Genomic DNA, 17,606 nt, shown 5'->3' on the forward strand with positions numbered 1-17,606 from the left:
TTTCTTGACTTAAGATTAGAAAGATGTTGATTTTTACGACCCTCCAGATGTGTAGATCTGGACTTCGGTAAATTCCTGGCCGTATGTACCTAAGCCAATCTACTTTAAGTCATGGATTAAATAAAACAGAGAAACGTTCCTTAATGAAATCAGACTAGACGTAAAAGATGGATAAAGAAGGGGTATTCAATGACAAGGTAGCGTGAAGGAACCCGTTTGCTTCTGAACTTGACCATTCTATCATGATTTATTGAGGCTTTGTAGGATATTTTAATTCTCTCTCGTACTAAACTAGGCGGCGAGACTGATGAAACTATTTCTATTTCTCGTAGAAGCTATCACGGAATTTTGAAACTTGACCTTTTCTTTAATAAGTTGGAACGTTAGACGTTAGTAAATTACTTTACGTTATTCTGTAGAAAACACATTCACATTATTACCGCCATAGCCCATTTCATCTAATATAGTTTTGAACATTGTATCATTTTGGAATTGATAACATTAATGCGGGATGGAGTTTAACATATACTTCGGGACTAACATATGGTAGATTTTTATTTCATAAATTCGCTTGTGCGTGAGGATATCTAGTAGACGGATACCAATAGAGAGGCAGAAAATAAAAACACGGGGTAAGGCAGGCGAGCTGACACCTTGTCATGACAAACCAGGAATCGAAACCAAGCCACTTGACTTAACGACATATTTTGTGATCTAAAGCGCAAGGTTCGCCCCCCCCCCCCCCTCCGACTACCCAATACCCATATATATGTCACGTGAAATTCCCATGTAAAGAATATTTGTGACACTTCCGCTGGTGTGTACTGGCTGCATCACAAATCCAGAAGAAAGGTGACATTTATATCAGATGGCATAAAACTATTATTACAGGTTGTTAAGACAAACACGGAATTGAATCTGTAATTGATAATTACGATTATTGTTTGTATTTAGTACAGTTAATACAGAACATTTTCTCCCGACAGAAGTTAAAGGAGCTAAACCTCTAACTCAATATTTTCCATAATATTCTAAATTAAAACCACAAATTAGTATTCAATATTGGTCGAATTCAATCCATATTGTTTTTGTTATGTTGCCGTGAAAATGTGGGATCCTAATATCCAATTTTTAAGACACAATGAACATCTTAAAATCCGTACATGAGTCGTCTTCCCTATAGTTTCGGGCGCAAAAGGAATGAACAAAGAAAAAAATATCCTAAATTACTCTGCGCCAGTAAATAGCAATGGCTGATTCACAAATGATAAAATAATAATAAAAAAAACGTGAAGGGTGGGCTAATTAGGCGTAAACGACTGTCGTTCAATTTGGACTGTTCGCGTATTTCAGCGAACATAATTGATTAGAAATTACAAAAAAAAAAAAAAATGAATATAAAAAACTTTATATACACTCATATTACTTTAATATGTGCTTTTAGACCCATTAATTTTATGGTTCCAAAGAATAGAGTCAGTTAGTTCGACATAAAATCGGTTTATATACATGCATAAATGTAAAAGGGAGAAAGGTTTTCAAGAACATTATCAAATTCTGTATCAGCGGGTATTATATAAAGTCCACGGCCCTATGTTGCGTCACCCAATACTCACTAGTTTAACAGTCGAGCCTATAATTTTTTAATGAACACCGTAGACTCGATTGTCTATAGTCGTATGCTATAATATGCTCCTCGAATGATATATGTAATGATGTCTATAAATCTACAAGAGCTCCCCAATATAACCAGAAATTATTCAATAGTACTAATAACCAGTCCTGAGCTAAACCTGACGTATGATTTTCCCATGGTGACTATTTAAATTCTAGCGCATCTCTGTATCTAATTGGATAAATTAGAAACCTTCTATTACTACTAGTACTATTACCACTTCTACGTTCTTTCGTTCGTCTGACTTAACGTCCGCTTCCACCGAGGGTAATATCGCAGACAAAATGAGTGATCACCCTGTAGCAAATACACATTGGTTTTAATCATTCACTTAAACACTGGATTAAAATGTAACTAACTGTGTGTTTATTTTTGTGGGAATTTGCTGGAGTGTGTGTGTGAGTGGGGGGGGGGGCTGTCTTGTGACTCATGACGGGTGCAAAAATTATTCAGGCATTCGGACAGACCTCCCGTAAGAACGAAGGACAATTCTTTAATACACACTAAAGAAGCCGAGAACTGGAACTAGTAATGTCCAAAATGATTATGTGCCATAGCAATTTGGATGAGACTGAAACGTATCTGTAACATTTCTACTTACAATTCCCAACCGTAATATCAATATAAATTCATATTTCATTCACAGGTTTTGATGCTAAGGAATTCAATCTGTTTCAATTCCACGTGCTATATGTCTTTTCATGGCTTGGCATTGATGGACGATGTCTGGCTCATTTGGCCCAGAGTGTTAGACATCAAAACCAGAATATATTCAATTGGGAGTTTTTACAGCCATATACCGTGGTATACTGTCCATCATCATGGGGGCAGGTGGGTAGCATTTTATCCTTAATATTTGGTCATTTGCATATTTGACACTTCCCGGTGTTTCTGATCACTAATCTTAAGGAATTATTATGAACTAGTGATCTAGTTTTTATGCTTCTGGATTTATTATGTACAATTGTATTTTTTAAATCTTTACATCCAGTTCTTAGCGTTTGGTCAAGAAAATAATGTATTGAACATTTCAAGTATGTAAAACATTATATACTCTTCAAAAAAAGTATTGGATATTCAAAAACAATACAAAACTGCCTAAATGCACTGCTGTTTTTATTAGAGGTAACCAGTGTATGTTAATAACAGGCCAATTGCCTACACATGAACATAAACAGTTGTTATGGGCGGCTTATCTAACGGCCCCATTTCACTCGCAAAGAGATACAGTGTCAAAAGAGAAAATGGACGAGACATTCGGCAATTTGTCGTGGCATGCTCCTAATCAACCGTCCAATCACGATTTGGGGCAATCTGTCCCACTCCTCTTGCAGTGCCACGGCCAATTCTTGCAATGTTGTCGGTTGACGTTGACGTCGATGAACACGTCTCCCGATCATGTCCCAGACATGCTCTATATGGGAAAGGTCAGGACTCATGGCTGGCCAAGGCATATGGGCAATATGGTGACGCTGGAGGTAGTCATTCACGATATGAGCGCGGTGGGCACGGGCATTATCATCTTGAAAGATGAAACGTCGACCTGCACGTTGAGCAAAGGACAGATACTCCGACTCTAAAATTCCTCGCCATTTCTTCATTTGTTTTTAATTTAAACGGCCCAAACTTGGTGACATACCTGAAATTGTCATCCCGTTGCTCTCTTCCTCGAGCTTTAACGCCCAGAAATTCGATAAAATTCACTATTCTCTAGTAAATTTCAAATATTTCGACATTTCTTTCTCAAAACATAAACATTACAGAGTGCGTCTGCGTAATGGGACATTTGCATTTCGCGTAAAGGGTAGACAGGGATCTCCAAATCGGGTACATTCGGTTCTAAATATTTAATAATGGAAAATTCGCCCGTTTCTTTTGCGGCGGTAATACTTATTAGATTTCACACTTGTAACACTGCTTATTAAGCCACTCGGTTTTTCGAGAGCAAGGTCTGGAGATGTGACTTTTTATAAACACTTTATTAGTTTTCCAAAGTACATAGGTTCTGATCAGCTGTAAAGAAATATTTAAAATCTTTTTATCTAAATTATCCCCCTTTCGTGATACAGTTTTTAGCGTATAAACTAGATAATAATTAATCGGTTGACACACAATCAACGGCATAGAATACATGATGGCACTAGCTATAATAATTATTGATATAAAATATTATTTTATCGCAATTTAGCTGATATATATCTGGATAGCCCTCATAAATAAGTAGTGGAAGGAGGGAATCGATTTTCGTATTCCGTTTTCCTGCAAATGTTATTTAACTTCTTTATTATATAATATTTGTATTTGCTAAACATTTATATACTTGTAGTGTTGATATATCAGCCCAAAACCCATGAATCATTCTGAATTTTTGCCATTTGCGAGAAATAGGCAATTTTGTGGAGTCACTTTTCAAAAGAATAAAATATTGTTCTATTTTCATGACATTTGCACAATTTGATGCGACTGTTCATGTAACATTCTTGTCATTAGAAATGACGTCATTTTGGCAAAACTTATACTTGTAACCCTTATTAAACAAAGTTTTATTTCAAAGTACCCGTTTCTTTATATTTAAATTTTAAAACTTTAATTCCACTCATCGAAAAGCACAAATCAATGCAAACATATAGATACCAAGCAAACATGGTTTTTTTAAAGAGTGTTATTCTTTAATAATAATGTTTACTAATTTCCTTTAAGTAATATTGTGTAGATATACGATCAGGCATTGGTCACTTTGTACGGGTTTCACACGTCATCATGCTACCATAAATGGCCGTTTCGTGTAAATTTTTCACACGTGTGTTATGCTCATGGGAATATGTTAAGTGACGCCCGTTAAAGGATAACGGGCACCCGCGAAACCCGTCATGACCGCATAGCAGTTATAGTTTTCTATAATTTTCTGAGCTGTTTCGAAACCTTTTTTATTTGCAAAATAAATGTCGGTATCTTAAAATTCCTCACAGTTCACTGGATCATAGATATTCTTAATATTGCATTACAATAAGTTACAAAAAGACAAAAAAGCGAATCTCAGAATAATTGATTATTGTTAGCTACAATTTAATATTTCAAGATGAAAATTACGCGAGATGTCAAAGGATGTACCAAAGTATTATGCAGTTATTTCGAAAAACAAAATTACATCTGTAAAATCCCTTTAAAAGGAGGATCCATCTACAAAACCGGAAAAAGACAAAATTATATAATAAGCGAGACCACCCACAGCCACATATGCCATGTTCTGCAATGCATAACCTTGAAAATGGAATGATGTAATTGATGTTTAATCGCACGCCAGCATCAACTGGGCGATAATGCGCCAGACACAATTATTATACAAAAAGCGTTTTTGCTTTTGTTGCAGGCTTCATGAGAATTTAGGTTACGTATACAATTAGTTTGATCATCACTCCAGCCTAAATTCAACTTTTAAAATTCCGAGGGTTCTCAAGACAAAGTTTTAAGCAAAGGAATAACTATGCAACCCGCGATTACTTTCGCATTATTATTATGGACCGAGTTGTCATTGTGTACGCCTATAGCCTCCTTTCAAATTTCCATCACGTATCAGTTCAGGATAAAATTTGTATGTAATTTATATTAATATCAAAACGCTACAGCCCAATTAAATATTCGAGTCAGTTGGACAAACAACTGTGGTCTTAAATTCCGTAAAAATGAAAGTTATATTCTACTGGGCCGAAACAACTTCATTAACATCCAAGTAGGCCGAAACGACTCAAAGCGAAATCAGCGCCCCCGCCTAAATCGACTATTCCAGATAACTAAGTCAAACATGGCTTATGTTCAGTAGCGCGATGTAAACAAACCACGATTTTTCAAGAGAGAGAGAGAGGTTATAGCTTGACCTGAAATTGGTTCCCTCGTGTAAGAAAGTAATGGGGTTGGAATTCCAGGTATGTCACTAAGTTTTTGCCGTTTCGATTAAAAATTGAAATAATGGCAAGCAATTTTCGTGTCGTAGTGTCATCTGGAACAGACAGTAGTGTAATGGTTCACAAAATGTCGTGTTATTTAAATCTGATTTAATATTCGTGAACACTTATAAAATCTATATTCAGTATTTACTGTTATAACAGATGCCATACATTTTACACACGTCATGTATATTAAGTCAAATACATGTTCATATTGACACCATTATTCAATCTGAACCCACAACTACTGAACATAAATTACTGTCTGATTCATCGTAAATTTTAAACGGATTTCTTCGATTATGAACAAACTACTTAACTTTGGTTATTATAAACTTACCTGTGTGTTTGTAATGAACTCCCGTTCGATAAAATCCATTGCACAACTAATTATCACAACGATGAGAACAATTTCTCTCTTGAAAAATTTGAAAATTTACTTGTAATTTCGACAGAGTCGATGTCAACAATGTCTTCGTGACGTAATGGTCGAATCCAATATACCTGTTGCGGGGGTTGGTTAACATTGAAAGATAGTTTGACAGCGCGATCATTTTGATCGTATATGGGTTTGGGCGACGAAAAATATCAATTGAAGGCAATTACATAGGAGATTTATATGGAAACCATTGATCGCCAGTCTATCAAATTTTCTTCACAATTAAAATATCACTGATTGCACGGATACTCGTAAAAATAAAGTCATGAATAAACTATAAATATCCTATCTTCTTTATGTTATAAATAATTTAACAAGGATCATGAAGCTTACCTCCGAATTCTCTGAGTGTATTTTTAATTTTATACGCATTCTTTCGATCGAATAATAACCGCTTCAGTAACATCTTTAAGCGTGTTGCGGCAGCCCTCAGCGTGTCTATTGCCGTATTGGGTGCCCGGGTGGGTATATAATGCTACTAAGCCCGTATGACCCCGTAAGAAGCGGAACATTAATTCTCGATTCGACAGTTTTGACCGAAGTGTGATAAAGCCCGTAAAACGAATGTATAGTTGTGTTTGTGCGGCATGCGTGTTCAAAAGTAAATAATCCCATCCGAGTCGCTAATCAAATAATTAGAACAAAATATTTCAAAAAGTAAAGCTATAAAATTTGCAGAGATTTTACTAGAATGTAAAAGACGGTAACTAAATACAGGAATGCGGGTAGTTATGTGTGCGAACGCTCAAACTCAATGCCAATTGTCGTAGGTATCCAGACCACTCGGACCAAAGACTACTCGGACTAAGACCAGTCGGACCAAAACAAGACCAGTCGGACCAATTAAATTATATTATAAGGCTAGACAATATGCTATTTATTTATTATTAAATCACAATACAAAGAAGCAAATAATTCTTATACGGAATTCTTATATTTAGAGTTGTTTGGTTCAATTTTGTGTACGGAAAATAAATCAACGATTAGTTTTAAAATTAATTAATAATGGTGCCAAAAAAAAATATCAATCTAATTTTTCTTTACTCTTGCAATGAGACTCGGTATGTCCAGACTTTTGACAGTTTCTACATATACGGGTATACTGTTCTTGTCTGATAGCCTAATTTTACTTTTTCCACATTGCGGTATCCCCAGTGGTTTCATTCCGTTCTACCCCACTAACCCCTGGGTTACTATATATGGGGGGGGGGGGGGGGTGGAGACACGTTTTCAAGTTATCCGCCCTTGATGCGTTAATATAAACAGCACATAATAATACGAAGGCCGGACGTTTATATGCCCCTTTTTAAACGTGACTACAAGTGTGGTTCTCGATATTTTGCGATTTGGAATACAATTATCAATTTATTCAAACAACACGTTATTATTAGTTCGAGTAGTCATATTAAAACACACACAATTATCAATTTATTCAAATAACACTTTATTATTGGTTCGAGTAGTCATATTAAAATAAACACAATTATCAATTTATTAAAATAACACTTTATTATTGGTTCGAGTAATTATATTAAAACAAACGCAATTATCAATTTATTAAAACAACATTTTATTATTGGTCCGAGTGGTCTTTCTGTTGGGTCCGAATAGTCTTTTTGTATGGTCCGAGTAGTCTATTTGTTTGGGCTGAGTGGTCTATCAGTTGGTCCGACTGGTCTTGAACCGAGTGGTCTTTGGTCCGAGTGGTCATGGATTCTTGTCGTAATTGTACTTGAATTTCCTATGCTGTCACCCCTAATACGAAATGATATCTTCCGCAGAGTGACGTAACCATCTTCCATATTGGTATTTTTCTCTGGGAAAAGTTTGTGATATTTCAATTTTTCAAGAGAGAACTTGTTTTCATCGTTGTGATAATTAGTTGTGCAATGGATTTTATCGAACGGGAGTTCATTACAAACACACAGGTAAATTTATAATAACCAACGTTAAGTAGTTTGTTCATAATCGAAGAAATCCGTTTAAAATTTACGATGAATCAGACAGTAACGATTAATTTATTATGTAAGATTTAGAAAAAGGGCCGGTCGTCCTTGCTATAAATGTTCAAAAATAAAATACTTGACAAGGAGTAGGGTCGCCTGTCCAACCTCCCACTGCTACAGACCCCTACGCGCAAGCGAATTATTGAAATAAAACTGAACTATGTGTTAGTGGCCGTTAAACCCCATTAAAAAAATGAATGTGTACAGCTTTGACAAGGTATGACTAGATAGTCTCGATTGTTAAGTACCATTACCACGATAAACAAAAACGAAGTTTCAATTTTCAGCCCCTCAATCTACAGTCTACGTGAGTGGCATGTATATTACCGTGGCATGTATATATAACGAAGATATGGGGAAAGTGTCTAATCCATTCGATATCCTTGTCATCAGATGCTCTAGAGGGTTGATTATGGGCTTGAATAAATGCCAAAATAATAATTTATATAACATTAATTTGAAGCCAGAAAAAGACCTGCAATAGACAGATTTGGCTCTTACATAATACATTTTTAACGTGTGGAATGCTTTCTGTTATTTTGGGCTTGGTATCAGTTGTAAGGATTGAGAAAACCTTAAATGCTAATGTGTAAAATTATTTGGATAGGGCTATCTGTCCTGTCCATTTATTTCATAGTAATGTCGTCTCCACTGACAAGTTGTAATATTTTCTGTTAATTACGTCTCCAAATATCTTGTAGATTAATATTATGTTTGAAGAAAGATTTCTAGACAAGGATACTCTACCAGTGTATAATCTCTGCGAACCTTCAATCTTGGTAAAACATGTTCTTTTCTAGAATAAATCCAGGAAAAAATCTTTTCGTCTTCGGAAATTGCTTCTAGATTAAAAGTTCGCTAGATTATTGTTTCGTGACGTAGAAAGTAATATTGACATGGTTAGCAGATCAAGAAGTCTTAAGAATTTTTTTCTCATAAATAAAATCTTAAATAGAGTTTCATGTTGCAGTAATAGAACCTTATATAGGTTTGATATTGATTCATTATGTGTAGGATGGTTCAGTAATCACTGATGATACTAACTGGTCATATAAGTGTAGATAATTATTAGTCTCAGTATCAAAACAATTAAGTTATTATTAATATTATTAGTATATGACAATGTGTGGTTTTCCTTATGTCTGCAAATATAATTTTTATTACTATTGGGGGGGGGGGGGGGCTGGTGGTTTTCTTTTAAATACAATACTATCATATAAGATTAAGATTATCCAAGTTTTAAACATTGATATAATTCTTTTCTATGACAAAATGTGATACTTAACTTTCTTTGTTTTACCCCCCCCCCTCCACACCCACCCCGCCCCCTTTCCATTAACGATCACTTTAAAGATACATTATGGGGGATTAGATAAACAGCTGTCGGGTGAGTTATCACTAGCATAGTTAAAAACTAGATGATGTAAAGAGAATATGCTGAAAATTTCAGTCAATTGCTTCACTCTAAGCTAAGAAAACCGTATTTTAAAGTCTTTTTAGCCTCGATTGTCATTGTTAGCGCTGTCACTATAAGTACCAAAGTCTCGATTATCCATTTTTGCGTTTAATCATCAACAGACGTTGAACAACAGATAGGATTCAAATCCATTGAAAATCGGACAGACAAGATGGCATCGAGAACTGATTGTGGTCTTTTCATGTTAATAAATGTCTAATTAATAGTTTATATAACATTTCAGGCCTAAAGAAAGACCTGCAATAGGCAGATTTATCTCTTACATAATGCATGTTTAACTTTAATTTCAAAACGTAACTATAGGCCTTAATAGCTAGAAGTAGGTTCAGAGCATTCCAGTGCCTTTTGACATTTCACTTAATAAAACGCACATACTGTATATATAAGGACTTTGTAACACATGTCAACTTTTCAGACGACGGCTTCATTGGATATTAGATTTATATTTACCAAGGGCATTGGAATAAACCATTTACACGATGTAACAAGACACAAGATAAAGTCTGGGGCATACTAGTTCAGCTTTGAACGTAGGCCTCATCACACTCGCCCTGTACGTTCAGGAACCGTCCTATTGAATCCTTGTCGAAACTAAAATCGGCCCCAGTCAATTTTACTAGGCAACTTTTTACTGTACTGCTAAACGGTGGGGTGTCAATCCGTGTGAACGCCTGTACAATGTAAAGGGAAATCTTAGTGAGAAAATAAAACCTTCCTTACCTCGCTAGAGGGGGATCACGTGGCTAAGTGGGTAAGACGCTAGCTCGCTAGCCTGGAGGTCGGGTGTTCGATCCCTGCATTGGCCGAGAAAGTTCATCCAGATTTTCCGGCGTGGTTCTCCCTTGTCAGTGATGCAGGACGGAGGGGCTGACAAGGAAAGCTGTCTAGTCGTTCGGATGGGACGAAAAACCGAGGTCCCGTGTACACATTGGCGTGCACGTAAAAGATCCCTTGGCAGTTGGAATTCGATATAAGAGTAGGCCGTAGTGCCGCTGTCCGGGCAAAATTTCCCTCATAGCACACTGTATGGCGTATGCCCGTCTTCATTAGCCCAGGTTAGGAGCAGAACAGTAGGACGTTAAACTCCATTTCATTTCATTTCATTTACCTCGCTAGAGTCAGTATGAGCGACACAACACGCTGTTAAAAAACGTCCCCTCCTATCAAGTTGCCTTTTCGCCGCCATAACACTCTAAATTTTGGTCAACGTCCATATTTAGGAATGTCGGCCATACAAGACGAAACGAAATTTAGGTAAAAAATTGGAATCTTTGAAAAAATACGGCCCCTCACATCAAGTTACCTTTTCGCCGCCATGACACTCTAAATATAAGTCAACGTCCATATTTAGGAATGTCGGACATACAAGACGAAACGAAATTTAAGTAAAAAAATTAGAATCTTCAGTCATTTATTGCTTTGCCCACCTTTTAATAATACAACAGAATAAAACAAACATTCCAGGTGTATAATGAGCGATAAAACAATTTACTTTCATATTCAGTATTTATTGTGGGACTTGGTGACCGATAATGTTTTAACAAAATCATAGTAAAACATACACCTTGCTTCTCTAGTTTTATTTTTTTTTTTAATTAAAAAAAATACATAAATAACAAGTTGGGTTGTTTTTTTTTTTAAAAAAAGCGGAAAAACATATCTATCTATATAGATGTATGTGTGATGTACGAGTCTAGTTGAAAATAATTTAAATCCATATATTTATGTATTTATTCTATAGATGTATGTGTGATGTAGAGTCTAGTTGAGAATAATTTAAATCTATATATTTATGTATTTATTCCTTGATATTTGCTTTATATGCATATTTGTCATTTTTAATTGGAAAAGTTTTGTTTCAGAGTTTGATATATGTTTTTCCTCTTTTTTATAAAAAGAAACAACCTTGTTATTTATGTATTATTTTTTTTAAAAAAAAAAAACCTAGAGAAGCAAGGTGTATGTCTTAAAACATTATCGGTCACCAAGTCCCACAATAAATACTGAATATGAAAGTAAATTGTTTTATCGCTCATTATACACCTAGAATGTTTGTTTTATTCTGTTGTAGTATTAAAAGGTGGGCAAAGCAATAAATGACTGAAGATTCTTACATTTTTTTCAAAGATTCCAATTTTTACTTAAATTTCGTTTCGTCTTTTATGTCCGACATTCCTAAATATGGACGTTGACCTATATTTAGAGTGTCATGACGGCGAAAAGGCAACTTGATAGGAGGGGACGTATTTTTAACAGCGTGTTGTGTCGCTCATACTGTCCCCCCGCGAGGTAAGCAAGGTCTTATTTTCTCACTAAGACGTTCCTTTACATTGCACAGGCGTTCACATGGATTAACCCCCCACCGTTTAGCAGTAAAAAGTTGCCCAGTAAAATTGACTGGGGCCGATTTAAGTTTCGACAAGGATTCAATAGGACGGTTCCTGAACGTACAGGGCGAGTGTAATGACACCTACGTTCAGAGCTGAACTAGTGGCATATAGAGATCAGTTTGCAAAAATGAGCTCGTTATGTATTTGTTTTTCTGTCTCTAAGATGATAACATGGAGGATGGTTATAGAGTCATCATTAAACACGTGGATGTTAATAGTATTCTATTGTCAGCCTCTTACAGTAACGGCAGTTGGGATAAGATCATGTAGACTGATCTGTATTGATTTACAAAGCTGCACTTCCCCCTTTTTCTTTACTAAAATGACGATAAATATCACCATTAATTAAATTACTGATGTAAAGCCATCTCGTCTAATTCAATCGCTGGCGACCATTTCAAAAGTTAATGGAATTATGATGAAATAATCACTTACCTCAATCCTGTTATTCTGCCGGAGGCGGCTAGATTTGGAACAACTGTTGGACAGCCTGGATTAACAAATCCATAAATATCCTAAAGCGGGCGACACAATTTCAGCAGACGATTGTTGCAATATGTGGAACGTTCGCTGGAATTACCAAATTAAAGAAACGAATGATTTATGCTGTCTAAAGATCTAACGGGTCAAAGACACAGTTATGGCGGTTTTCATTCAGCAACACAAGCTACTGGATTACCGAATCCTAAGCCACCCTTTGTTGGATGTTGAACCTTAACTACTGTCAGGGAATGTAATTCAGAACTACCCGAACAAGTTTGGACTGCATTGTTAGGCTACACAAATGTGATCATGGCTTTCCGTTAATTCAAATTAATAAAAAACAAATTAATGTTTTCCATGCAAGTAATCAAATAAATATATCAAAGAACAATTTCCCCAGGTTACGGCTTTACATGTAGCTATGGTCTAGGGTGATACCTAATCTATAAACAGACTAAATGTCTTCACGATGACATGTACACATATATCCTTTCTTTTTATCAAGTCCATTCCAATTATAGTTGGACACGATTTCTTTCCGATACAGAACAATAATAGTTACGTAGTCAGTAAATTTTGAGCAATAACCATTTGATTACATTGATGTTATGGACAATTTCTTTTAATTGGAGAATCCTATTTCTCCGCACTTCAAAAGTCCATGGAATAACTGAGTGGTTTAAACTAAACGAGATACGTGTAAATGCAGCGGATCACAGACTTCTAAAATAATCAATTCTTTCCAGCGTCGTATTGACTGGACGAAATAAAGTCTCTTCTTTCTACCGTTTCAAATAACTTGGGTTTGATTCTATTCAAAAAGACGTTAATTTAGATTAGCATACAGGTTTCCGGTTTCGTCTTATGTAAAGACAATCAGCATACATATTTAGTTGTAAATAAGCAGTACCAAAATAGTTGTTATTTTAGTTCTTCCGCAAATAGCTGACCCAGAGCTACCTTTTCAGCAAGAATAGAAAGCTAGTGATCACAAATAGTAGTCCACAAATAATATTCCACCCAAGGAAAACATATAAATATCGATATAAAGGTATTAAAATCCTAACAGGATAACGTCAAAATCTGTACGAAAATAGCCCTAGACGACAGACACTTAATAAAGACAGGTGCTTAGTCTATTTACGTGTGGCCCTAAAAGACTAAAATGATGTATCTCTCGTAAACACTTAAAACCTCTTTTTAGATAGCCACCACTTCATGAATGGTCGTCTTTAATGTCAAAATACTATTAGTACTGTTCACGGCTCTTAATCGACGCACCAGTCTGTAAAATTTCAACGATCGACTGACTCAACTAGCATTAATTTGTCAGACGATAAGTTCCAGAGATCGGTAGTAACTGTCATTCAAAATGCGTGTCTCCAAAAACTCCAAGACTTCACAGCTGTATGATGTCCTTGGAGACAGTTCAGAAACTGTCTTTATTCTCTCACCGGCGTACAATCGGTTTCATTAACATGAGCTAGACACCAATGGACGATTCGGGTATTACCGTGTGCACTTTTGAACCCGGGTTTCTCAGTTTGGTTTCTCTTGTATCTTAGTTATTGATGCGGCGCTAATTGAATATTCTTCAGTGATTCACAAATCGTGACACAAATATTGGTGAACTGATAACGTTGTTGATTCTTAATTGCGATCCGAATTTAATTAAATATTTGATCTGCGAAACCAACAACAAGAAATTTGTATTACAAAATGAAAGATTTATGGATAGTTAAATTTCAGTATTCCAAAAAAAACAACCTTCATTTTTTCCGCTTTTCTATCGTTTTGCTCTAGTGCAGATTGTAAACAAATTCCAGTCACAAGACAATAACAGTGCCTCCACACAATACAATAATCTGAATAATATATAGTTATAACCAGTGCCAAGTTAGATAATCCAAGCTGCAACAGATCTTCTAACAATTAACTTGAAACCATGTTATCACAATGAACAGTCCTGTTATGTAGTTAAATCCTTGCTGTTTATATTTGTCAGCCATCATAACGTTAAAGTCAATAAGATTCTCTCTTCGAGACTGCTATACTAAAAACAGCACTGAAGCTTAAGCTCACTCCCCCGGGGTGTTTTTGGTAGTGAACTAGGCAGCGTGACTTCAGAAATCAGCAACACACGCGCCGCGTCTTGGAACCAGTCATCCAAGTGGCAAGCTTATTCCAATTAATGGCATTCTTTCATAGCTGGTATCTCAATTTTTACGAAGTAAGCCTATGAAGCTAAAGACTATGTTAAACTGGCGCGCGACAAACCCAACATCTAGGCGGAGCAATTTGTATAGGAGTTAAATTCCACGACACCGCTCGTATTGATCCGCATCAAACAGCTATCGACCAGTAAAGCAAGGCACTCAGATACGGAAAAGCCAAGAGAGGCGATCGTATCTCTTCGTTACTGTACATTCTAACATTCTCGATCTCCAAAATCTAAACTTTGTGGATAGCTATATCAAATAAGGTAAACAAACATCGCTTAAGCTCATAACTTGAATAGTCGGTTTATTCACAATTTCACAAATATAAGTATCGATTGATTAAACAACGCCTCCGATCCTCTTTACTCATATTACACCAGATGTTCACGACCCGATAACATAATCGTGTGTTTGCAATACAAGAACAATAACTCATAATAGTTATCACATGGCGGTAAGCGTTAAATGATCCCCATGCATATTCAATAAGTCTTTGACGGAAATATTCGCCGTTAAAGACTGGCTTTCTTGACATAATTGTCTTGTTTATGAGATAAAAATGGTGAATTGAGGCTGTTGATCAGACTAATTCTTCATCTGCTCATATATAAATACGTTCAAAAGCGGGCACACTTTCGTGATTTTTGAAAACCTTTATTTAATGAAGGGGCCAAACCACAATAAAATAAAAGTATGGAATATATGTAATATGCTGTACGCTGATGTTTCGAATGATTAGGCTTGTTTATTAATTTTAGTTTAAATTTAGGCCTACTGTGTCGACAGATTGTGTCGACAGATTAGCACAAACTCAAAAATCAATCCGATTTTTGATTTTGGTCCAAATCAAAGACGTCCATCCATTTTAGAAGCGGGCGTAGTTTGAAAATTTGTATACGCCTACATTTTCATGTGGACTATATTGTCGTCGCCACTGTCTGCCCGTCCGTCTGTTCGTCCACAATTTGTTTGTGGCCACTCAACAGGTCATAATTCTTATCCGTGTTTGACGAAACTTGATGAAATATAGGTTTATCTCCAAAAGGTCTCGGTTCCTTTCGATATTAGCATGTATCGGAGCAAAACTTCATGGATTATGGCCCTTGATCGTACGATCACAATTTTTATCTGATTTTGATGAAACGTGAAATGCATATTTATAATCCAAAGCTCTTGGTTCTTTTCGATATTTGTGCACATCGGATCATAACTTCCTGAATTATGGCCCATGATTGTACGAAAAATCGCGTTTTTAGCTTGTGGTTCCTCTAGAAGTCACAATTATTATCCGATTCAAAAAACCGTTACACCGCAATGTTGGTTCAGTTCGAATTTCGTGAAAATCGAACCAAAACTGCCGGACAAAATGGCCGCCCTTGGTACGCAAATAGTGTAAAAATATGCTATATCAAGGTTGTGGATCCTCCTAGAGGTCACAATTTTGATTCGATTTTAATGAGACTGGCAGTACATTTTTATAACTCAAAGATCTTGGTTCCTGTCAATATTCGCGCATATCAGATTATAACTTCCTGAACTATGACCCTTGATTGTACGAAAAATCTCGTTTTTGGCTTGTGGTCCCTCTAGAGGTCACAATTTGTATCCGATTTACAAGACCGTTTGAATATATCACCGTTACACCTAATGAGGGTGGAATGCGATTTACGTGAAAATCGGACCAATAACTGCCGGAAAAAATGGCCGCCCCTCGTACTTAAATAGTGCAAATATATGGTACATGAAGGATGTGGACCCCCTAGAAGCCACAATTTTGATCCGATGTTGATGAATCTTTAAATTTATGTTTATATCACAAATGTCTTGGCCCCTGTCGTAACTTCCTGGATTATGGCCCCTGATTGTACAAAAAATCACGTATTTAGGTTGTGGACCCTCTAGAGGTAATAATTTTTATCCGATTTTAAAAAAAAAACGTTTAAATTTATCACCGTTTACACCCTGGTTCGAATTTCGTGACAATCGGATCGAAACTGCCCCATAAAAATGGCCGCTCCTTGTAGGCAAATTGTGTAAAAGTATGTAGTCACAATATTTATCTGATGTTGATGACACTTAAAATATACATGTATGTTAATAGTCAAAAGACCTTGGTTTCTCTCGATATTTGTGCATATCGGACCGTAACTTCCTGGATTATCGCCCCTGATTATATTTTTAGCCTATGGATCTCTATAGAGATCTCAGTTTTTATCCGATTTTGAAAACCGTTTAAATATATCACCGTTACACCATAATGATCTTTGAGTTCGAATTTCGTATTATCGGATTAAAACTGTCCGATATTTGTACGCAAATAGTGTAAAAGTATGTAATACCAAGGTTGTGGACCCTCTAGAGGTCACACTTTTTATCTGACTTTTATATCCAAAAAGATCTTGGTTCCTTTCGACATTTGTGCATATCGGACCGCAACTTCCTGGATTATGGCCCCTGATTGTACACAAAGTCACATTTGTTTTTAACTTGTTCTCTGTCCACCTCTTGCAAAATGTGGGCGTATCTTGCCTGGCAACCACTGGTTTAAATAGTTCGTGGATAGAGTGTGTTATTTAATCTTTCATTGAAGACATTTAATCATTTTGTTCAAACCGTTTAAAAACCGGTGAAACCTTCACAAATGAAATCTAGACAGACAGACATGGTATTGTTAACAAAACCTAACAGAAACATACCCTTCGGGTAATCAGACATGATGGCAATTAGATTAATTTAAATGATGTAGTATATCAATCATTTTTTATATCTTTATACGTATGAATGGGGATCACGTGGCTAAGTGGGTAAGACGCTAGCTCCCTAGCCTGGAGGTCGGGTGTTCGATCCCTGCATTGGCCGAGAAAGTTCATCCAGATTTTCCGGCGTGGTTCTCCCTTGTCAGTGATGCAGGACGGAGGGGCTGACAAGGAAAGCTGTCTAGTCGTTCGGATGGGACGAAAAACCGAGGTCCCG

General features: G+C 36.2%; 1 protein-coding gene across 1 annotated transcript in view; it reads right to left on the bottom strand.

Moving 5' to 3' along the window:
• LOC126810927 (membrane frizzled-related protein) overlaps positions 1-14,120 on the bottom strand; it is a 63,271-nt gene extending 49,151 nt beyond the window's left edge. The window contains exon 1 of the mRNA XM_050536321.2: positions 12,367-14,120. The gene's annotated coding sequence lies outside the window, so the exon portion shown is untranslated. The remainder of the gene's footprint in view (positions 1-12,366) is intronic.
• Between the last annotated feature and the right edge of the window lie 3,486 nt (positions 14,121-17,606).

The sequence above is a fragment of the Patella vulgata genome, chromosome 2, assembly GCF_932274485.2.
Source record: "Patella vulgata chromosome 2, xgPatVulg1.2, whole genome shotgun sequence".
NCBI lineage: Eukaryota > Metazoa > Mollusca > Gastropoda > Patellidae > Patella > Patella vulgata.